A 7,956-nucleotide genomic window follows, 5' to 3' on the forward strand; every position below is an offset into this window, starting at 1 on the left:
AGGCCTCGCCGTCGTCCACCGCCCTGGTGCTCTCGGCACGGCGTGGTCAACGTGGTCAAGGAACGACTTCCATCGGAAGAGTACTGTACGTGGAGAGGCTAACAGCTGGGTCCACGGCAGCCGCAAGGAAGTGCCTCCTTATTACGCGGAAAATAATTATTCCTCCACCTGACAGCAGGGACCCACCGGACGGGCCACCGTATTTGGCGAAAAAAACGTTCCCCCCTGACTGATGGGACCCACCAGACGGGCCACCGTATTTCGCGAAAAAACGTTCCCCCTGCTGTCAGCTCGGACCCACCGGAAGTGCCTCCTTATTACGCACAAAAAAATGAATACTCCCCCTGCTATCAGGGACCCACCTTGGTGGGAGGCTGACTTGTGGGCCTACTAAGTTGACGGGGACGGAGTGCTTTGTCAACTTAGTCAATATGAACGATTCTAGCTCCAGTGCCTGTACGATGTCCATCCAACGGCCGTAGTGCTTCTTCAACCTCTGGTCTTCTTGCTCCAGCCGCCCAAAGCAGCGCCGGTCGTGCCGCATGCTCCTGCCTCCCATGGCCGGCTATGCTGCCGCGGAGGCCTCACCGCCCCCTACTATTCCCACCGCTGGCCAGGCCCTGCGGCGACGGCAGCCTCACACCGCAGCCGAACCAGTGAACCCTCGTACTCCTCTCCGCACGGGCTTCCACTGCCGCGTCTTCCCCGGCTCCGCGTCGTCCCCTTCCTAGGCCTCGCCGTCGTCCACCGCCCTGGTGCTCTCGGCGCGGCGTGGTCAACGTGGTCAAGGAACGACTTCCATCGGAAGAGTACTGTACGTGGAGAGGCTGACAGCTGGGTCCACGGCGGCCGCAAGGAAGTGCCTCCTTATTACGCGCAAAACAATTATTCCTCCACCTGACAGCAGGGACCCATCAGACGGGCAACTGTATTTCGTGAAAAAAACGTTTCCCCCTGACTGCTGGGACCTACCAGCTACATCTTCGCACGCAAGGAAGTGCGTCCGGGCAAAAAAAAAAGATTCGCCCCCCTGACTGCTGGGACCCACCAGCTACATCTTCGCAGGCAAGGAAGTGCCTGACAGTCGGGACCCATCTGGTCGAAGCGTACGTAGCGTTGTCATTCTGGTCGCGAACGTGTACATACATACTGGTCGATGTAGAGGCGCGCACGTGTCATAGTAGAGGCATGCACGTAGCATGTACACATACGTACAACGGCCAGTGTGCAAGAAAGAAAATACGGCCACGTACGTACATACGGGCAGGGTCTCGAACTCCTACTCGTGCATACGTACGGCCAGGGCTCGTGTACATGGCTGGGTCGGAACGGAGAAACAGCGTCGTCGTCGTGTTCATGGGGAGCCAACCGGCTGGGTTGGAACGAAATGCGTCGTCGTGTTCATCAGGAGGGCTTGGACGGAACAGCCGATGGAAACGAGGCCTGGCGTACCGCAGAACGGAGGAAACGGCCTTGTGTTCAATCGGCCACGGTCGAAATGGGATCCTGTTCATCGGGAGGGGTCTGGCGTACCACAAAACGGAGGAAACGGACCTCCTACGGTCGAAATGGGGGTCCTGTTGATCGGGAGGGGTGTGGCGTACCGCAAAACGGAGGAAACAGACTTGTGTTGGAGCGCTACGGTCGAAACGGGGGTCCTGTTCATCGGGAGGGGTGTGGCGTACCACAAAACGGGACTCCACGGGATACTGTTCATCTCCACCGTCTACCCCCTCTAGTCTCCACGGGCTACTGTTCATCCACCATCGACCTCCTCCAGCCTCCACCTGCGACTGTTCATCCACGGGCTCCTGTTCATCCAGCCTCCACCGCGTGCTACTCCACCGGCTACTGTTCAACCAGCCCTCTCCACGGGATCTTGTTCAACCACCCCTCCATGGGCTACTGTTCATCCAGCCCTCCACCGTCTACTGTTCATCCAGCCCTCCACGGGGTCCTGTTCATCCAGCCCCAACCGACTCGATCGATCGGGGTCCTGTTCATCTAGAGGCAACACCACGGGGTCCTGTTCATCCACCCCACCGGGAACTGTTCATCCAAACCCCCCAACAACGCTCACTGTTCATCCAGAGGCAGCATCGATCGGCTTCAGTTAACAGCAGTAGCGAAGGAATCGCTCGATCAGGTTCAGTTAACAGCCATCGATCGATCGCTCGGGTTTAGTAACGCGTAGCCTGCAGTGCAATCGCTCGGGTTCAGTTAGAGCCCAACGCCTCGCACCCACGCGCGTGCGTGTACGATAGAAACGCGCATCGCTCGGCCCCGACCACCCACCGTAACCGGGAATACCCTGATATTTTCCTCGCCCTCGCTTCTACAACAGTTTTTTCCGTCATGGACGGCCCAAAGAATGTCATGTAGGTGCGTCTCCGGCCCGCCCAGGACGAAAAGCCCATTTTCTGTCATGATTTTTTGTCATAGAAGTAGGAGCCCACCACATCTATCATGATACCGGGTTTTGTCACAATTATCGTCATAGAAGTGTCATAAGTATGACAGGAAAAAAATTGTTCGGCCCAAAATGTCATGGATGTGTCTTTTTTTTGTAGTGATTCTAGTGCCTTTTCTCTCATAATTTGCAAGGTACACACAAAGAGGGAGAATTCCAGCAGCTGGAAATCTGGACCTGAAAAAGCTACGTCAGGCCACCTATTCTGCACAACTCCAAATGAGCTGAAACTCCACGAGGATTTTTTGTTCATTATTTAAGAAATATTGGAGCCAATAAACACAGTAGGGGGGCCACCAGGTGGGCACAACACACATGGGCGCGCCAGGCCCCCCTGGCGCGCCCTGGTGTATTGTGCCCTCCTCGGCCCACCTCCGGTGCCCATCTTCTGGTATATAAGTGGTTTGGACCTAGAAAAAAATAGAATAATACTTTCGGGACGGAGCGCCGCCTTCTCGAGGCAGAACTTGGGTAGGAGCACTTTTGCCCTCCGGCGGAGCGATTCCGCCGGGGGAACTTCCCTCCCGGAGGGGGAAATCATCGTCCTCATCATCACCAACAACTCTCCCATCTTGGGGAGGGCAATCTCCATCAACACCTTCAACAACACCATCTCATCTCAAACCCTAGTTCATCTCTTGTGTTCAATCTTGTTATCAGAACTATAGATTGGTGCTTGTGGGTGACTAGTAGTGTTGATTACATCTTGTAGTTGATTACTATATGGTTTATTTGGTGGAAGATTATATGTTCAGATCCAATATGCTATTTAATACTCCTCTGATCATGAGCATGTTTATCATTTGTGAGTAGTTACTTTTGTTCTTGAGGTCACGGGAGAAATCATGTTGCAAGTAATCATGTGAACTTGATATGTGTTCGATATTTTGATAGTATGTATGTTGTGATTCCCTTAGTGGTGTCATGTGAACGTTGACTACATGACAGTTCACCATATTTGGGCCTAAGGGAATGCATTGTGGAGTAGTAAATAGATGGTGGATTGCGAGAGTGACAGAAACTTAAACCCCAGTTTATGCACTATTCTGTAAGGGACCGATTGGATCCTAGAGTTTAATGCTATGGTTAGGATTTATCCTTAATACTTTTCTCGTAGTTGCGGATGCTTGCGGGAGGGTTAATCATAAGTAGAAGGGTTGTTCAAGTAAGAACAACACCTAAGCACCGGTCCACCCACATATCAAATTATCAAAGTAGCGAACACAAATCAAACCAACATGATGAAAGTGACTAGATGAAATTCCCATGTACCCTCAAGAACGCTTTGCTTATCATAAGAGACCGTTTTGGCATGTCCTTTGCCTCAATAGGATTGGGATACCTTGCTGCATACTTATTGCTACTATCGTTACTTGCTCGTTACAAATTATCTTGCTATCAAACTACTCGCTACTTACAATCTCAGCACTTGCACACATTACCATACTGAAAACTACTTGTCATTTCCTTCTGCTCCTCGTTGGGTTCGACACTCTTACTTATCGAAAAGAGCTACAATTGATCCCCTCTACTTGTGGTTAGATCGTGCCAATATCAATTCTTTTTATTCCAAGGCAAAGATTGAATCACTAAGCCAACATCCAGAAGCTATTGGCACTTTGTTGAATCGAAATAAAGAATACCACTCTTTGATGATTTTGTCGTCATCAGCGCGCCAGAGGAGCCAGGCGTGCCGTGGTGGGTTGTGCTCACCTCGTACGTTGGTTGGACCTCTACTTCGGGTGCAAGGAAGCTTATATCCGGAAAAAATCATGTTCAAATCTCAGAGCAATCAGAGTTACGGATCTCCGAGAATATAAGAAACGGCTTACGGCCAGATCTAGGGGAGCGCGAAACACAAGAGAATAGAGAGGGAGATCCAATCTCAGAGGGGCTCCCGCCCCTCCGTTGCCATGGAGACCATGGACCAGAGGGGGAACCCTCCTCCCACCTAGGGGGGAGGCCAAGGAAGAAGAAGAAGGAGGGGGGCTCTCTCCCCCTCTCTTCCGGTGGCGCCGGAGTGCCGCCGGGGCAAGGATCGTGACGACGATCTACATCAACAATTTTGCTACCGTCTACACCAACTTTATCCCCCTCTATGCAGCGGTGTAACACCTCTTCCCCCCGCTGTAATCTCTACTTAAACATGGTGCTCAACTCCATATATTATTTCCCAATGATCTATGGTTATCCTATGATGTTTGAGTAGATCCGTTTTGTCCTGTGGGTTAATCGTGATCTTGGTTGGTATGATTGTATATTTTATTTACGGTGCTGTCCTACGGTGCCCTCCGTCTCGCGCAAATGTGAGGGGCCCCCGCTGTAGGGTGTTGCAATATGTTCATGATTCGCTTATGGTGGGTTGCGAGAGTGACAGAAACTTAAACCCGAGTAGGTGGGTTATGGAGTATGGGAGTAAAGAGGACTTGATACTCAATGCTATGGTTGGGTTTCACGACCTTAATGATCTTTAGTAGTTGCGGATGCTTTCTAGAGTTCCAATCATATGTGCATATGATCCAAGTAGAGAAAGTATGTTAGCTCATGCCTCTCCCTCATATAAAATTACAAGAATGATTACCGGTACTTGTTATCGATTGCCTAGGGACAAATAACTATCTTGTTGACAAAAACTCTCTACAAAAACTAACTTAGTTGTGTCTTTATCTAAACGGCCCCTATATTTTATTTACATGCTCTTTATTATCTTGCAAACCTATCTTATCACACCTACAAAGTACATGTAGTTTTATACTTGTTCTAGGTAAAGCGAACGTCAAGCGTGCGTAGAGTTGTATCGGTGATCGATAGAGCTTGAGGGAATATTTGTTCTACCTTTAGCTGCTCGTTGGGTTCGACACTCTTACTTATCGAAAGAGGCTACAATTGATCCCCTATACTTGTGGGTTATCAAGACCTTTTTCTGGCGCCATTGCCGGGGAGCAATAGCGTGGGGTGAATATTCTCGTGTGTGCTTGTTTGCTTTATCACTAAGTAGTTTTTATTTTCTATTCTAAGGTGTTCTCTATCTTTAGTTATGGATATGGAACACGAAACACCAAAAAAATTAGTGGTACTTGTTACTCATGGAGATGGGGAACCTCCTAAAACCGTTGATGCCCGTTATGTAAAATATATTATGCACTACTTTGATAATCCTGAGAAAACCCCATTCAACTATATAACGGGAGTAATGTTGGATCAATGTGAATACTTTAGGGATTATCGCTTGACTCATAAAGGGAAATTGTTATGGGATCAAATTCATATGTTGCATTGGTATGCTCGGGAGCTATGCTTGAGATATGATTATACTTGTTGCTCTAGGATGAATGCTCCACATCTTCCCTTTTCATGCGAATTTAATGATAATGAAACCTTGGCTTCTTATGCTAGAGGTATATATGATAATTATGATGTGGAACGAATAGAATAATTTGTTGCTTTTAAGGGTGCTTATGAAATTGAATCTTTGTTTGAAAAATATGAAGCTTTTGATGATGATGTTTATAGACCTGAAAATTTTGCCATCCTTAAATATTGTTATGATAATTATAAATATAACTCCAATATTGATGAATTTATTGAGAAAGTCTCCGCTGTCCAAGAAGAGACTAATATTTTACAGGACTCTATGGAAGAAGAAATTGATGAAACTGTGAGCTCATTGGATGAAAAAGATGATGAGGAGAGCGAAGAACAAATGGAGGAAGAACGGATTGATCACCCGTGCCCACCTTCTAATGAGAGTAACTCTTCAACTCATACATTGTTTAGTGCCCCTTCGTTCTTACCGAAGGATGAATGCTATGATGATTGCTATGATCCCGTTGATTCATTTGAAATATCCCTTTTTGATGAACAACTTGATGCTTGTTATGCTTGTGGCCAAGATGCCAATATGAATTATGCTGATGGAGATGAACTTGCTATAGTTCCTTATGTTAAGAATGACATTGTTGCTATTTCACCCACACATGATAGTCCTATTATCTTTTTGAATTCTCCCAACTACACTATATCGGAGAAGTTTGCTCTTATCAAGTATTATGTTGACGGGTCGCTTTCTACCGTTGCACATGATGATTTTGATGAATATAATATGCATGTGCTTGCTGCTCCTACTTGCAATTATTATGAGAGAGGAACTATATCTCCACCTCTCTATGTTTCCAACACGATAAAATTGCAAGAGACTGCTTATGCTATGTATTGGCCTTTACTTGATGTGCATGAATTGTTCTTGTATGACATGCCGATGCATAGGAAGAGAGTTAGACTTCGTCATTGCTTGATATATGTTGCTTTGTGCTCACTACTAAATGCCAAATCATTGTTGATTCAAATTGGCATTGGCATACCTTGGGATTCGGGTGGATCCATTACTTGAGCACTTTATGCCTAGCTTAATGGCTTTAAAGAAAGCGCTGCCAGGGAGACAACCCGGAAGTTTTAGAGAGTCATTTATTTCTGTTGAGTGCTTTTATAAAGTTTAAAAACAAAAAAATATATAGAGGGGAACACAAAACTTTTCAAAAAGGAAAGTGAAAGTTAGAGAGACAAGCATTGTTGAAGTGGGGGAGCTCCTTGAACTTTGTTCATGCTCACGAAAACTTTGTGAATCTTAATTACAGAAACTTTTAAACAAAAATAATTATCCCCTTGTACAAATCCATTGTATTATAAAAATAATGTGCCAAGGTTTGCCTTTAGGATGTTTAGATTGCTTGTTGGTTTGTGCGGTGCAAAACACGAACTTTGGCTGTAGTGCGCGATTTTACATTTTTTACTAGAATGTCAAACGGTTCTGAAACTTTTTGCATTGTCTTTATATACAAATTGTTTATTTTTCCTAAATGTTTCAGAATTTTTGGAGTAACATAAGTATGGTGAATGCTCAGATTACTACAGACTGTCCTGTTTAAGACAGATTCTGTTTTTGATGCATTGTTTTGCTTGTTTTGATGAAACTATCAATTCTATCAGTGGATTAAGCCATGAAAAGTTTATATTACAGTAGCTACTATGCAAAAACAAAATATGAATTGGCTTGCAACAGTACTTAGAGTAGTGATTTGCTTTATTATGCTAATGGATCTTACCGAACTTTCTGTTGAGTTTTGTGTGGATGAAGTGATCAAAGATCGAGGAGGTTTCGATATGAGGAGAAGGAGGAGAGGAAAGAGCTCAATCTTGGGGATTCCCAAGGCACACCAACTAAATATTCAAGGAGACTCAAGCGTCTAAGCTTGGGGATGCCCCGGAAGGCATCCCATCTTTCTTCAACAAGTATTGGTATGTTTTCCGTTTCGTTTCGTTCATGTGATATGTGCAAATCTTGGAGCGTCTTTTGCTTTTAGTTTTCATTTTTATTTTATGCACCTTGCTGGTATGAGATAGTCCATGGTTGATTTATAGAATGCTCATTGCACTTCACTTATATCTTTTGAGTGTCGCTTTATAGAATGCTTCGTGTGCTTCACTTA

The sequence above is a fragment of the Aegilops tauschii genome, chromosome 7, assembly GCF_002575655.3.
Source record: "Aegilops tauschii subsp. strangulata cultivar AL8/78 chromosome 7, Aet v6.0, whole genome shotgun sequence".
Lineage (NCBI taxonomy): Eukaryota > Viridiplantae > Streptophyta > Magnoliopsida > Poales > Poaceae > Aegilops > Aegilops tauschii.